We start from the raw sequence: 17,412 nt of genomic DNA, 5'->3' as shown, positions 1-17,412 counted from the left end.
GATATTTAGTGAATTTTTAAAGATTTTTTCTACAATTTTTTTACTTTTTAGGTGTATTTATGTTAGGTGTGTCTAAAAAGTAAAAAAAATTGCTTAAAATATTTTAAAAAATTCAATAAAAACAAAAAAACACGAAAAATAAGAAAGTAGAGTTTTCTGAAAATTATTTTTGGAAAAATGGAATCAAGTGATTTTTTTTTTAATTTAAATTTCACCCTTATCATAAAATAGAATTATTTATATAGAAACCATTTAAATTATTAAAAAATATCGCTTTAACTCTTTTAAATTATAAAAATATACAAAAAGATATTCTAAATTGTTGAGAAGTATTGCTTTACTCATTCTACTATAAAAGCGGACAAATGAACCCTTAGATTATTGGTGTATTTCACTTTGATCCTTCCATTCGGAGGTTCAGTTTGTATGTTGTTATAGTTTAACGAGTCTATTTGTAGGTTTTTATAATTTATGAGACAAAATGATACTCTTCAATAGTTTAAGGGGCCTATTTATATTCTTTTATAATTTAAAGATTAAAGTGATATTTCTTAATAATTTAGGGTCTTCATGTAAATAACCCAATAAAATAAATCTTGAATTTTTTATTTTGTCAATTCAAATATTAATTTCCTAAAATTTAAATTCTAATAATTAATTTATTTTCAATCTAAATCATTAAATAAAATAGACAAAAAAATTATATTTTCGTCATTAAACTCAATGAAGGTAAATGTCTAAAATATCCTCTTTCATTGAGTTTAATGACTTAAATATCATTTTTCCTATCAGTTTTACATAACGAAAATAAGCAAATGATTTACATTAAAAACAAATCAAAATTTTAGGTTTTACATTGACAAAATAAAAATTTAAAAATTAATTTTGTTATAAAAGTTAAACTCTATAGTTTTTTTAAATAATGTTTGAAAAAATCTATTACTTTCACCATTTTCAGATTATCTTCAAAAGGGATGTATTTATACAATTTTTATTATTATATGAATCAATATATACGAGTTCATAAATAAGATTAGTAAAATGATTCACTAATATAGTTGAATGGGTCTTGGTGTAATTAAATTGTACCAAAAATAAGATGTGATCATCTATATTTAAGTATATATATTGTTAGTTTTTACAAAAATTATAATGTAATAATTAATATTTTATAAATTTTCAATACATTAATTTAATTCAAAATTAAATAAAATACATAATAATGAGAAAAATATAATAATCAAAGTTGTTAAACATGTCAATTGTTTGACACAAATTTCATTCATGCACGTGATTCGTAATAAATTTTGATATCATCATCCATATTAGAAATATTTATCATCCTATTATCTTTCTCTCTTTTTTTTATTTTTATTTTTATTTTTTTTATCTTTTATTTTTTTTATCTTTTATTTATCATCTTCCTAACTTTTAATTTTCTTGGTTCTATTTTTAATTTTCTTGGTTCTATTTTGAGCCTTACTTTGTTGTTGGCCATGTCTTGTAACAGTCCCCTCCAGTTAGGGTTGCAAATGAACCGACCTGTTCATGAACAAGTTCGGCTCGGCTCGTTAAACGAGCCGAGCTCGAGCTCGCATAAGCTCGGCTCGTTTATTTTTATTTAAATTATATAATAAATATATTATTTATATATTAAAAATATATAAATATATATAAAAATAATAATATAAATACATTTTAATATATTAAATAATATAAATAATATTAAAAAAAATTTATCGAGCCGAGCCGAGCTCGAGCCCAGTTCTTTATCGGGCCGAGCTCGAGCTCAATAAACGAGCTCAATAAGTAAACGAGTCGAGCTCGAGCTCAGCAAAGCTCGGCTCTGCTTGGTTCGTTTGCAACCCTACCTCCAGTCCAGACTGGAGGGATCTACTTCCTTTTTACATATATTCAAATTAGGGTGTAAAATTTGAAATTCACTAAGAAATATTTGTTAAGTTTTATCAAGTGTATAAGAGTATCATTTCTATGATTTGTTCATAAATAAAAGGGTAAATTACATTCACGTTGTCTCCTAAGGTTTCTGACAAACATAGAAACTTTCTCTGTAATTTTAATAATTACAGTAATCTTCCCTACTTTACCTGACATTGTCTAGATTCTCTCATTTTTTGACTTTCGTTTACTTGTTTCACAGAACCTGATGATGTCATCAAAGCTAAACACTAAAATACCAATAATGCCTTCAAGTTTCCTCAACCCATCTATATATACCAATACCAAATGTTGGCCAGTCATTCATTTGGATGCCCGAAAAAGTTTTTTTTTTTTTTTTTTCAATTGCAACCTTTTATTTAAAAAACACAACAATAGGTAGGTTAGCCACAACTATTAAAATTTATCTTAAAATTTATTTTTATTTATTTATTTTATAGTATTACTCCAATCCAAATTTTAGTTTACAGTGAGGTGGCATAAACAATTATTTAGCCAAACAATAACAAAGAAACATGTTTGGTTTTCTTTTAGAATCACAATTTCAATTAGAAATTTTCAAAAATCTTTTCAAAACTTATAACCAAATACACAATTCAAAACTTTTCAAAACTCAATTCAAAAATTATTTTTAAAACTCATAGCCAAATACACAACTTAAAATTCAATTCAAAACTTTTTTCAAAACTCAAAATCAAACTTTTTCCAAAACTCTATTTTACAAGAAATAATTTAAAAAAAATTTATTTAATTTTATTTTTAAAAATTATTTTTAGAATCATGCGTTGAGTGTGGAGTCTTATTTTGAGTTATGAGTTTTGAAAAAAAATTAGTTTGGTTATAAATTTTGAAAAGAGCTTTAAATTATATTTTGAAATTTTTTAGGTTTATTTTTTTAGGGTAAATATTTTATATTTTAAATATTTATTTATTTATTTTAATGTGCACTATATTTCATACATTTATGTGCTGTATTTTTAATTTTTTTAAAATATTAGTTTTTTTTAAAATATTTTTTATTTTAAATATATAAATTTTATTTTAAATATTTTATTTTATAAATATATTTTTAAATATTTTAATTTTTTTATTATGTGTTTGGTTACGATTTGAGTGTAGAGTTTTGAAAATAATGTGGATTTTGGAGTTATGTGTTTGGTTATAAGGTTTGAAAATAATTTTTGAATTGAGTTTTGAGTTATGTGCCTAGTTACGATTTAAGTGTAGAGTTATGTTTTGAGTTTAAAATATTAAAATTAAAAAAATTAAAATATTTACAAAATAAAATAAAATATTTAAAATAAAAAATATTTAAATAAAAAACATATATTTAAAATAAAAAAATAAGGTAGTGTTTGGTAGAGTTTTCTAAATATGATTTGAGAATAGAGTTGTATTTTGAATTTGTGAGTTTTGGAATTATGATTTAAGTGTGGAAAATTTGTTTGGTGAATGAGTTTTGAAAAGCGTTTTAAATTAAGTGGAGAATTTTTTATGTGACATATGATATTTGATAGAAAAACTTACAACTCATAACCAAACACACAATTCAAAAATCTATTAAAAGCTCATAAATTTTTTTTAAAAAAAATCCAAAAATATTGTTTAATTAAACATATAAAAAGCAAACAAGTGCCAATTGCAAAAAATAAAAAATAAAAAATTGCCATGATCCGGTTGACCAGCTGGTCGTCAACCGGCCGGATGACCTATTGAATGACTGGTTAAGCCAAATTTCAAAAAAAAAAAAAAAAAATTGAAAATCCCGCTCGATACAGAATTTTCTGTAGAGTTTTCTATTTGTTGTGGAAATATAATTTGAAACCCTATCCAAACATGGTATTAGAATATGTGGGTAGAATTATAGTTTGAAAACCCTTCCAAACATAGCCTAAAATTTTCTTAAACATTTTTTAATATTTTAAAAAAATAAATCCAAAAACACAAGGGTAATAAGAGTAATAAATCCTAAAAATAATTTATAATTAAATTACTGTCTGATGTAAACAGAGGGGACGTTTTTTTGTGCTTAAAATGAAGGGTAATAAGGTCATTTACTATAGGAAAATAACACTGTTTGTTCCAATTTGACAGAATGGGGGAATTTGGAAAATGTCAAGTAAAATAGGGGAGGTTACTGTAAGTATTAAAACCATAAAAAAAGTCCCTGTGTTTGTCAGAAATCTTAGGGGAGTTCAGTGTAATTTATCCTAAATAAAATAAAATAAAAACTTATGGGAATTCCAGAGATATAAGATTGAGAGGATTTGTAGAGATGTAAAGGAGATAGAGAAACACTAGATTCATTGGTTGTGAGCGAGGAAACGATAATTTTTTTAATGCTTAGATATTGGTGTCGGATTTTGAGTGTTTTTGGTCTCACTAATATGCTTTTATAGTGGATCTATCTCTCTCCCAATGGACATTGTAAAATAAGTTGAGAGAGGGATATAGAGAGAGAAATCTCTATATTTCTATATATCTGAAACCATATAGAGGGTCTCCGTTATATAGGAGCTTCTATGTTACAAACATCATCATTTGACAAACATCATTATGAAAAGGGACCGAAAGCTAACCGAAAGCTAAATCCCATGTAGCTGTATTCTATACATTTATATATTAATATTAATAGCCATACATTAATATATTAACAGCCCCCCTCAAACTCAAGGAGGACAAACATCAACCAACTGGAGTTTGGAGACAAGTTCAACGAAACGGCCAGAAGAATGAGCTTTGGTGAAGATATCAGTAGGTTGATCAGCAAAAGAGATCGGATGGAGATGGACAGTACCACTAGTGACATGTTGACGAATAAAATGGCAGTCAATCTCAATGTGCTTGGTGCGATCATGAAAAACATCATTGTGAGCAATTTGAAGAGCACTTTGATTGTCACAAACGAGAGCAGTAATGCCAGAGGGGGTAACACCCATGTCAGTAAGAAGCCAACGAAGCCAGAGAAGCTCTTGAGTAGTATTAGCAAGAGCATGATATTGGGCCTCGGTACTGGAAAGAGCAGTAAGAGATTGTTTCTTGCTACGCTAAGAAATAAGAGAATCACCCAAGAAAAAACAGAACCTAGTAGTAAAGCGGCGGTCAGTAGGATTCCCAGCCCAATTAGCATCGGAGAAAGCATGAAGCTGTAGAGAGGAGCGGGCGGAATAATGAAGACCATGAAACAAGGTGCCTTTGAGAAAGCGAAGGATACAAACTAATGCAGCATAATGAGGGGTATGAGGAGCCAACATAAACTGGTTGACAATATGAACGGCATAGGCAATATCAGGACGAGTAACAGTGAGATAGACAAGACTTCTAACCAGTTGACGATATAAGGTAGCATTAGAAAGAAGAGTGCCATCAAGAGGAGTAAGACGACTTTAAGGTTCCAATGGAGTGAAGGCAGTCTTGCAATCCGTAAGACTAGCGCGGGTGAGAAGATCAGAGGTATACTCAGCCTGAGAGAGAAAAAAACCCATGGAATCATGAAAGATTTCAAGACCCAAGAAATAGCTAAGAGGACCAAGGTCTTTCATCTCGAAATGATGGCTAAGAAACTGTTTAAGGTGAAGAATATTATCCATATCATCACCGGTGATAATCATGTCATCTACATAAAGCAAAAGCAGGGTGGTCCCTTGAGCTGTTTTCCATATAAGAAGAGCAGTATCATAAGAACTGGAAGTAAAACCACATTCATGAATAGTAGAGCTGAACTTGGAAAACTAAGCGCGCAGGGCTTGCTTAAGTCCATATAAAGTACGCTGAAGTTTACAGACTTTATGAGGTGGATAAGTAGACCCGTGGGGAGGTTGCATGTAGACCTCCTCGAGAAGAACACCATTAAGGAAAGCATTTTTCACGTCCAGTTGATAAAGATCCAATTGTCGGGTGGTAGCAACAGCAATCAAGTTGCGAACAGAGGTGAGACGGGCAACTGGAGCAAAGGTCTCCTCATAGTCAATACTATATTCCTGATTGAAGCCTTTGGCAACAAGGCGGGCTTTGTAGCGCTCAATACATCCATCAGAACAAGTCTTGATTTTGTATACCCATTTGCAGCCAATGGCAGTCTTGCTAGGGGGAAGATCAACAATGTCCCAAGTATGAGTTTTGTCTAAAGCCTGTAATTCATCAGTTATAGCATGCTACCAAAGAGGATTAGAGCGAGCCTCACGATAGGAGGTAGGTTCATAAGTAGAAAAAGCTAATAAAAGCAACAATAAAGTCACGAAGACGAGTAGAAGGTTGGGTTACCCAGTGTGGTTGAGTAGAGGGAGGAGGAGCCAAAGGAAGAGACTCAACAGGAGGGGAGGATCTCGAGAGAGCAAGGACAGGACCATCAGAGCGAGCAGACTCATGGGAAAGACCAATAGGCAATGTGGTCTCTAGAGAGGCTGGCAGGGACGGTGGAGCAAATTCATCAGAAAACAGATTTGTGGAAGGGTTAGTAAAAAACAGAGAGGGTGAGGGAGCGAATAAGCGAAAGAGAGAGAGAGGAAAACATTTTGTGTTTCCAAAAAACCACATGTCGAGAGACACGGAGGCGCTGGGAGAGAGGATCCCAACAACGATACCCTTTATGTTCAATACCATACCCCAAGAAGCAACAAAGGCGGGAACGAGGTTCAAGTTTGGTACGTTCATAAGGTTGGAGAAGAACAAAACATGCAGATCCAAAGGCCCTAAGATTGGTGTAAGGGGGACGAGTGCCATGCAAACGCTCATAGGGAGTGTGATTATGAATGACAGGTGTAGGGATATAATTGATAGTGTAAGCAACAGTGAGAGCTGTTTCCCCCCAAAAATTTTCCGGACAAGAGGAAGAGAGAAGGGGAGCTTGAGTAGTGTCGAGAATATGTCGATGTTTCTGTTCAGCACTGTAATGACCCCGACCTCCGATTAATGCGAATTCATGATTAATTATGCTTAACAGTAATTTAGGAAGGATTTGCGATTTATTTGCATGTGTATTGCATTATTTATGTGTTTCTATCTGTTTGCCATAAAATGATCTGTTCATGTTTTTAACTTTAAATTGCGAATTGAAAGCCTTATCGGCGTCCGAATCAGAAATTTACTTGATTTATGTGCCAGCTAGAATTTATAGAATTTTATGGTAAGTTTAATTAAAATTCGGTTCGGAGCGATTAAATTAGATTAAATAACGTTAAATTACATTAGTCCAATTATTTACAAAATTGCCCTTGAGTGGGCCACTTTCTCATACAATGTTTAAACTGAATTCATACACCATTTTCAGTCACTTTCCTTGCTAGAAACCGTGAGAGAGAGGGAGTGAGGGAGGAATTGAATTCATCTAGAGATTAGTTTGGAGAACTTAGGAGAATTGAAGGAGGATTGCATGTTTAAGCTCCACACTTGAAATTGAAGACCTAAAGGTAGTGAATTCATCCTTTTATTTATGAATGGGGGTTGTTCTTGCTAGGTTCTTGGTGAAATTGGTAGTTGAAGTCAAGAATTAGCTCAAAGTGTGGTTTTGAGAGTCCATTCATGCATGCATGCATAAATTTCCATGCTTTGAGTTTGAATTCTAAGATTTCTTCTATGCATGTGTTAATTTCACTCTCATTGTGGTCATGCATCTTTTTGTCCATCAAATTATCAAGTTTGATCATGTTTTGGAGGGTTTGGTTTCTAGGAGATTCTTGCATGATACATTTAACTTATGTTCTTGAAGTTTTCCTTGAAATTGTGTTTAATTGAACTACCTTTGGGCTTTGATTTAGCAAATTGATCTTCAAAACATGTCATACTATGAGTTTACAAGAGTTTTCCAGAAAATTAGCCCAAGAGGATCGAAATTGATGCTTTAAAAGTTGGTTTTGAGCTTGGAGGTTCAATTTGGCAATTTCAGATTTTGGACCCATGCTCGAGCATAGGACTTTACGCTCGAGCATACACTCTGAATACATGAACCCCGCTCGAGCGTAGAAGGTAACGCTCGAGCATGAAATGCGTGTATCCAGTACTTTTCACATGTTTACAGTCCACTCGAGCGAGGGAATGCACGCTCGAGAGAGGACTTGTGTCTTACGCTCGAGCGTGGATTGAGCGCCTATCGAGCGTGATTTTTGTGCATCCAGTACTTTTACTGTAGTTTACAGTTCGCTCGAGTGGAGATCCTTTGTCTGCATGTCCACTCGAGCGTAGAAAGCCACGCTCGAGCGAGACCCCTATTTTCTAAAAATTTTGAAAAGTGTTTTAAAGTGCATCTTTGCATCCTCATTCTATCCTAGCCATTCCTAGGCCATGTTTAAGACTCTATAGTGAGGGTAAGAGATTAGAAACACACTAAGAGCCAATGAAATAAGTTTTGTACAATTAGAACATGTGTTTCAAGTGTGCATCTGTTATGTGTTGTGTAGGTCATGTGCCATGTACCGTTTGACCAAGTTTACTCCGTCTGTGTAACGCCCTCAAAATAATAACATTAAACCCATCAATATAGACATACATTGATACATATAAAAGCTCCACATTCTTCTATTCATCAGAGTTTCATTACAAACAGTATTACATGTTAACGACAAAAGCAAATGCCCTAAAGGCTTACAGCTTTCCAAGCTAACACTTGGTTACAACAAAAGAGTACTAACTCATTTACACATTAAGCCCTTGGCTTGAATATACATGTAATACATCAAAAGGGAAAGGACAACAAAAGTCTGCCCGCCTCTAGCCTCCCAAGCTACGTCCTTGGAGGTGGCATGCTACTTGTACCTGAAAATGATGTTCCCATATAGGGTGAGCCACAGCCCAGCAGAGATATACTAAACCAACTATGAGCAATGACTAAAAGATTAGCAATTGATAGATGGCCAACACTGATACATCCGCATATATCACGTCACAATTTCATAACATACGAGTCTATGTCACTTTCCATTTTCCATCTTTATTTAATAGATAAGCATATTAGCTATATCAACACATCAACAGATAAACATCTTACGCATCAACAGATAAGCATATAAGCTGTTTCCACACTTTACTAGACAAGCATACGAGCTGTATCTGTACTTCACTAGACAAGCATATGAGCTGTATCTACACTTCTCAAAGATAAGCCTATGAGCTGTATCTTCACTTCTCTAGACAAGCATATGAGCTGTGTCTACGGAGTTCATCCCCCATCTCCTCCAATCTTATCCGGTTTAGAGGTACATCCCCCATCTTCCCCTAAACCGCGGAGTACATCTCCCATCTCCTCCTCTACACACAATGCATATAAACACAAGGGTTCTATACACAATCAATCAATACATAGAATTAATGTATTCAATTCACCGTCATACTCTATGACACATTCACTCGATTGGTTTTAGTTTGCCTAATCATCATGCATTGTCTACAACAATCAAGACTATCCTCCACCGATAGCCCAAAGCAGTTATTTCTAAATAGAAAAATGGATATTAAATCGACATTTCAATTAGGTGAGCTATAAATGATCCAACCACATTCTTTAGTCCCATACATTCCCGATTTCAACATTCTCAATTCAATTCCTCATTTCCAACAATTAATTATACCAATTAATTAACCAATGTAATTAGGGCATATTCCATAATTAACATCACAACCCTTAGGTTCCATTTTCATTAATGTTTTAACATTAATTCCACTTTTCCATTCCAAACATGCATTTAGGTTTTATATGATTAAAACCCCAACTTTCGTAAAATTACACAAAGGCCCGAACTTTCTCAAAATTACCCAACAACTCCCAACATATCGAAATGCCAAAATTTAAAGACAAAACTCATAAAGAGGAGTAGGATATCCCTACCTCAAATTCGGAGTTCAAGGGGTGAAGATGAAGAAACTCAACGTGCTCCAAAACTCGATATTTTCGGATCAAAACGTAGCCCTCGACGATCAACACACCTTTTGTAAAGGCCAAAGGTGAGGAAACAACTCTAACTAGATCAATACCTAGAGAGAAGACAAGGTTCTAGAGAGAGAGGCTCAACAATGGAGGTTTTGAAAAGTAAGAGAGAGAAAAGGAGTTGAAAAAGTGATCCAAAAGTCGGATCTCGGGTTTATATAAAAGTCGCCTCGCTCGAGCGTCCAACGCCCCGCTCGAGCGTCACTCACAGACTCCCGCTCGAGCGTCAACAATCCCGCTCGAGCGGTGGATACACACTTCCAGAACTTTTACAGAACCAGGTCTCCGCTCGAGCGTCAAACCTCCCCGCTCGAGTGTCACACACAACATCCCGCTCGAGCGTCAAAACTCCAGCTCGAGCGCACAACACTGCAGATGAGATACTGGAAGATGGAAAACTACGCTCGAGCGTCGGAAATCCCGTTCGAGCGGACAGACAACAATGAAGGACTCGCTCGAGCGTCAAAATCCTTGCTCGAGTGTGAAGGCCAAAATCTGGGCAACTACACTTGGTTCCTAAGCTCAACCAACTTGTTATACACCTGCCCAACACAACCCAAGACTCAAATACAAAAAGTAAAGGATGTAAACGAGATGTACACAACAACCAATGAAAAGGGAAACCGGGATCGCTATAACAGGTCATGTGCCACGTACCGTTTGACCAAGTTTACTCCGTCTGTCTGACTCAAGGCCCACTGTGAGTAATAACTCTGTAAAGTTATGTTTAACCTAAGTATTTTCTGACTGGTATGGTATAATCTGTTTTCTGAAATGCTATCTTACTAATGATGAATGAATGTCCAATTTTCTGAAAAGTATTTGTGGCACCCTTAATTCACGTGGCCCTCACCCGGGGGTAACAATACCGCGGTCAATCTGCATGTGGCCCTCGCCTGGGGGTAACAATACCGCGGTCAATCTGCATGTGGCCCTTGCTTGGGGGTAACAATACCATGGCTACTTGCGCACAAGATATGGATCTTTATGGTCGTTGGTACCAACTATGTATGTGGGTCTCTGGACCAATCTGATCTGATAGCTAATGGGTGAACCACCTATGATCTTATGCAAAATTTGAATATGAAAATGTATATGAATCTGTTTCTGTTTTGAAGTCTGATTATGTTCTGATTTAAATGATGGATTCTAACTTGTGCTGGACATCATTCATATAACCCCTTTACTCTGTTATTATTCACTGGGTTTTCGCTCACAGTTTATATTATATATGTAGGTGAGCCGGCACTTGACCAGGGCCAGAGTTGACGGCCTTCTGTACTGTTTTTGTCAGCCAACCATTGTGCTTCCAAGGAGGTTCTGATCGAAGCCTATTACCATGGCTATTTTTTTGTAATCATGCTAGTCTTTGTGTTTGCTCTGTACAGTCAGGTCTTGGGAAGTACATTTTGTAAATATTGTGTATCTGGACTGGCATGTTCATGTATATAGAAATAAATTTTGAAATGTTCTGTCCCATATACGTTATCACAGCTCATTGGACCTTGTCTATTTTGTATTATTACTTCCGCAGCCCCTTATTACTTGATAATCTGTTCAGAGGCCTTTGGTAATCCACGGATTACTGGCCGGTTACTATGCTAAACCTATAGGGGCGGGTTTGGGTCGTAACAGAGTGGTATCAGAGTACGTGTTCTACCGCACACACAGGTTCGTATGAGCTTAGGATGTCCTAGTAAGCATTAAGGGCATTTCATCTGCATGTGTGAGTGTGTGGTAATGCAACTGAATATGAAAACTGAATGTACATTTGAATCAAATAAATTAAAGGAAACGAATAAGATTATGCCTGTGTTTATTATCATTTGATGTCTGTATAGTAAGATGGACAATGCAAGGGGAAGTGGTGAAAGTGAATCTTTAGAGGCTCGCATGGGCCGAATGGAACAGATGTTAGCAGCGTTGACTGAAGCCTGGACACAACAACAGAGACAACAACCTTTGCCCTCTCCGCCTCCACCAGCATAAGCCGAGGCAGATAACAATGACATCATCAATCTGACACAGAAATTCATGAAAATGAAACTACCAACGTTCTATGGCGGAATTGAACCTTTGAAAGCTGAGACGTGGTTTCTTGAGATGGAAAAATTGTATGAAGTATTTCCTTGTTCTGAAACTTAGAAAGTCCTCCTAGCCACCTACACTCTGAAAGATGAAGCCCGCAGGTGGTGGTTACTAATCTGAAATGGCAATAAGAATATGACATGGGCACAGTTTAATGCTATCTTCTACGACAAGTACTTTCCCCAATGTTTCAGGGATCGAAAAGTGTCGGAATTCCAAGAACTTAAACAAGGAAGAATGGCTGTAGCAGAGTATGAAGCTAAATTCACCGAACTGGCACGGTTTGCTCCACATATGGTGGATACTGATTACAAGAAAGCACGGAAGTTTGAGGAAGGGCTGGACCTGGAAATATTTGACCGAGTGGGTGTCGTAAAATTACCTACTTATGTGGAGGTACTTGATAGGGCATTGATGACAGAAGCCACAATAGTAGCTAAGAAACAAACTACAACACCAACAACAGAATGGAGAGGAAAAAGGACTGGATTCAGTTTCAAGAAAGGCCAGTCGTTTTTGAAAAGGCAATATACAGGATCCTTCAGCAGCTCTAGCCAAAGTAGTAGATCTACTCCAAACTGTCCTGACTGCGAAAAGAAGCACAAGCGTGCCTGTTATCGAGCATCAGGTGTGTGTTTTCGCTGTGGCAAGGTTGGCCACATGGTGAGGGATTGCCCGATGAGATCTAATGAGGTTAACCATCCTATGACAAGTTCCACCGGGTCTGTTTCCGCAGCAAGACCAAATGCAAGGGCTGATGTTAAAGGGAATGCAAACAATGAAACGTTAAGGCAAGGGAAAGTGTTCGCCTTAGTGCCTGGTGACGTACCCAACACCTATACTGTGGTGTCAGGTACACTCTCTGTATGTTCTCAAAATGCATGTGTACTGATAGATTCTGGTTCTACACATTTCTTTGTATCGCATGCTTTCTCTCGAAAATTGACTAGACCACTAGAATAAATGACATATGTGTTATCTGTATCCACACCATCTGGGGATTCTATGATGTGTACTCATGTTTATCCGGCGTGTGATATTATGATTGGTGATATGGTGTTATATGTGGATTTATTACCCTTAGATGCTAGTCATTTTGATTATATTTTGGGGATGGACTGGTTGACTAAATACTGTGCTACCATTTACTGTGCAAATAAAACTATTGTGTTTAGACCACCGGGAATGCCTGAATTTACTTTTATTGGGAATGGGTAGTTCCTCCCCCGTATTTGATTTCGGCTATGAAAACTGTAAAACTCCTTAGGAAGGGATGTAGGGGTTACCTGTGTTGTATACTGACTGCACCATCTGACAGTACTACTATAGAAACAATCCCTGTTGTTTGTGACTTTCCTGATGTGTTTCCGACTGACTTACGTGGGGACTTAGTTGATAGGGAGATTGAATTCACTGTTGAAGTGTTTCCGGGGACACAACCTATTTCCAAGACTCTCTATAGAATGTCTACCTCTGAATTGAAAGAATTGAAAACCCAACTGCAGGAATTGTTAGATAAGAAATTTATCCGTCCGAGTACTTCACCTTGGGGTGCTCCAGTTTTGTTTGTCAAAAAGAAAGATTGATCTTTGAGATTGTGTATAGACTACCGGGAACTGAATAAAGTGACTATCAAGAACAAATACCCTTTGCCCCGAATAGATGACTTGTTTGATCAACTTCAGGGTGCCCAAGTGTTTTCCAAAATTGACCTCAGGTCCGGGTATCATCAGTTAAAGGTTAGAGCTGAGGACGTAGAGAAAACTGCATTCCGAACCAGATATGGACATTATGAATTTTTAGTAATGCCGTTTGGGATGACCAATGCACCTGCAGCTTTCTTGGATCTTATGAATAGGGTGTTTAAATCATATCTGGATGATTTCATTGTTGTATTTATTGATGACATTTTGATTTATTCTAAAGACAGGGAAGAACATAAGAACCATTTGAGAACCACCTTGCAGATTTTGAGAGAAAAGAAATTGTATGCTAAATTGTCCAAGTGTGAATTCTGGCTTGACAGTGTGGCATTTTTGGGACATGTAATCAACAAGGATGGAGTTTCTGTCGACCCTCAGAAAATTAAAGCCGTCGTGGAGTGGCCTAGACCGACAAATGTGACAGAAGTTCGAAGTTTTCTGGAACTTGCAGGTTACTGCAGGAGGTTTGTGAAAGATTTTTCTAAGCTTGCCCTACCATTGACTCAATTAACTCAGAAAAACGTGCCATTTAACTGGAGTGAACAAAGAGAGGCAACTTTCCAAGAGTTGAAAACCAGGTTAGTGACTGCACCAATCTTAACTTCGCCTAATGGTATTGATGGGTTTCAAGTGTACAGTGATGCTTCCTATAAAGGCTTGGGGTGTGTACTAATGCAAAACGGAAGGGTGATTGCCTATGCTTCTAGACAACTTCGACCTCATGAAAGGAATTACCCAACACATGATCTTGAGTTAGCAGTTGTGGTGTTTGCTTTGAAAATCTGGCGTCACTATTTGTGTGGGGTAACTTGCGAGGTGTATATAGATCATAAAAGTTTGAAATATTTCTTCACCCAAAAGGAATTGAACATGAGATAGAGGCGATGGTTAGAACTAATCAAGGATTATGACTTGCAAATTTTGTATCATCTGGGAAATGCTAATACTGTAGCAAATGCCTTGAGCCGAAAATCCAGTGCGAATTTGTCATGTCTGCTAACCGAAAGGAATTGTTGACGGGCCTAGAACAAGATGGGCTGTTATCTGCTATTTCTGCTCAACCTGCTATTCTTGATGAGATCAAACAAAAACAATGTGAAGATGAATACTTGAAAAAGATCATAGAGGAATTTGATTTGAAGCCAAGGCCAGGATTTGTGTTTGAGAATGGTGTGCTGAAATTTCAAAACAGTCTTTGTGTGCCCGACTGTTGTGATTTGAGGAAACGTGTTATGACCGAAACTCACAGTAGTAAATTTGCTATGCATCCGGGGAACACGAAGATGTATCATAATTTGAAACAGAATTTTTGGTGGCCTAGAATAAAAAAGAGTATTGCAGACTTTGTGGCTAGATGTCTACATTGCCAACAGGTTAAAGCTAAGCATCAACGACCCGCTGGTTTGCTACAACCACTCCCAATACCGAAATGGAAATGGGAGCACATTACCATGGACTTCATTATGGGATTGCCTCGTTCTTCTCGAGGTATGGACTCTATCTGGGTTATAGTTGACCGTTTAACTAGGTCTGCCCATTTTCTGCCTATCAAAACTATTTATAATGCTGATAAATTGGCCAATATCTATACGACTGAAATTGTGAGATTGCATGGAGTGCCAGTATCTATTGTGTTTGACATGGACGCAAAGTTTGTATCGAGATTTTGGCAGAGTTTGCAACAGGCTTTGGGGACTGAATTGAGACTGAGCAGTGCCTATCACCCACAAACAGATGGCCAAACTGAACGAACGAACTAAACTCTGGACAATATGCTCAGAATGTGTGTGTTGGACTTCCAAGGGAATTGGGAGACCTACTTGCCATTAGCCGAATTTGTGTACAACAACAGTTACCATTCAAGCATTGAAATGGCTCCTTACGAAGCTTTGTATGGAAGACAATGTCGATCTCCGCTATGTTGGGCTGAAGTAGGTGATAGACCTTTGTTGGGACCGGAACTTGTGCAAGAAACAATCGAGAAAGTGAAACTGATACAGCAGCGTCTGAAAACTGCACAGAGTCGGTAGAAGAACTATGTCGATGTTCGAAGAAGAGAGAGGGAATATGAAGTTGGGGACCATGTGTTTATAAAGGTTACCCCGATGAAAGGTCAAACTCGGTTTGGTGTTAAGGGAAAATTGGTGCCAAGATATGTTGGACCTTATGAAGTTCTCGAAAAGATCAATCCGGTATCGTATCGGGTAGCCTTACCTCCAGTAATGGAACACATGCATAACGTCTTTCATGTATCGATGCTACGAGAATATCTGAGAGATCCACTTCACGTCATCGAACCGACATATGTACTTTTGAAAGATGACTACACTTATGAGGAAAGACCTATCCAGATTGTGAATCGCCGGATCAAAACGTTGAGAAATAAAAAAATACCGTTGGTAAAAGTTGATTGGCAAAACCACAGAGGAACCTATGCAACTTGGGAAACCGAGGAAGACATGATGAAGAGATATCCGGAATTGTTCCCATTGGACCCAATGTTGATTCAGAATGAAGGTAATTCGAGTTTGGAGGACCAAACTCTTTTAAGGGGGGAAGACTGTAATGACCCCGATCTCCGATTAATGTTAATTCATGATTAATTATGCTTAACAGTAATTTAGGAAGTATTTGGGATTTATTTGCATGTGTATTGCATTATTTATGTGTTTCTATCTATTTGCCATAAAATGATCTGTTCATGTTTTTGACTTTAAATTGCGAATTGAAAGCCTTATCGGCGTTCGAATTAGAAATTTACTTGATTTATGTGCTAGCTAGAATTTATAGAATTTTATGGTAGGTTTAATTAAAATTCGGTTCGGAGGAATTAAATTAGATTAAATAACGTTAAATTACATTAGTCCAATTATTTACGAAATTGCCCTTGGGTGGGCCACTTTCTCATACAATGTTTATACTGAATTCATACACTATTTTCAGCCACTTGCTAGAAACCGTGAGAGAGAGGGAGTGAAGGAGGAATTGAATTCATCTAGAGATTAGCTTGGAGGACTTAGGAGAATTGAAGGAGGATTGCATGTTTATGCTCCCACACTTGAAATTGAAGACCTAAAGGTAGTGAATTCATCCTTTTATTTATGAATGGGGGTTGTTCTTGCTAGGTTCTTGGTGAAATTGGTAGTGGAAGTCAAGATTTAGCTCAAAGTGTGGTTTTGAGAGTCCATTCATGCATGCATGCATAAATTTCCATGCTTTGGGTTTGAATTCTAAGATTTCTTCCATGCATGTGTTAATTTCACTCTCATTGTGGTCATGCATCTTGTTGTCCATCAAATTATCAAGTTTGATCATGTTTTAGAGGGTTTGGTTTCTAGGAGATTCTTGCATGATACATTTAACTTATGTTCTTGAAGTTTTCCTTGAAATTGTGTTTAATTGAACTACCTTTGGGCTTTGATTTAGCAAATTGATTTTCAAAACATGTCATACTATGAGTTTACAAGAGTTTTACAGAAAATTAGCCCAAGAGGATCGAAATTGATGCTTTAAAAGTTGGTTTTGAGCTTGGAGGTTCAATTTGGAAATTCCAGATTTTGGACCCACGCTCGAGTGTAGGACTTTACGCTTGAGCATACACTCTAAATACATGAACCCCGCTCGAGCGTAGAAGGTAACGCTCGAGTGTAAAATGCGTGTATCTAGTACTTTTCATATGTTTATAGTCTGCTCGAGTGAGGACTTGTGTCTTACGCTCGAGCGTGGATCAAGTGCCCATCGAGC

Source organism: Camellia sinensis, chromosome 4 (genome assembly GCF_055761805.1).
Source record: "Camellia sinensis isolate YWXY chromosome 4, ASM5576180v1, whole genome shotgun sequence".
NCBI lineage: Eukaryota > Viridiplantae > Streptophyta > Magnoliopsida > Ericales > Theaceae > Camellia > Camellia sinensis.
This window is presented reverse-complemented; position numbering follows the sequence as displayed.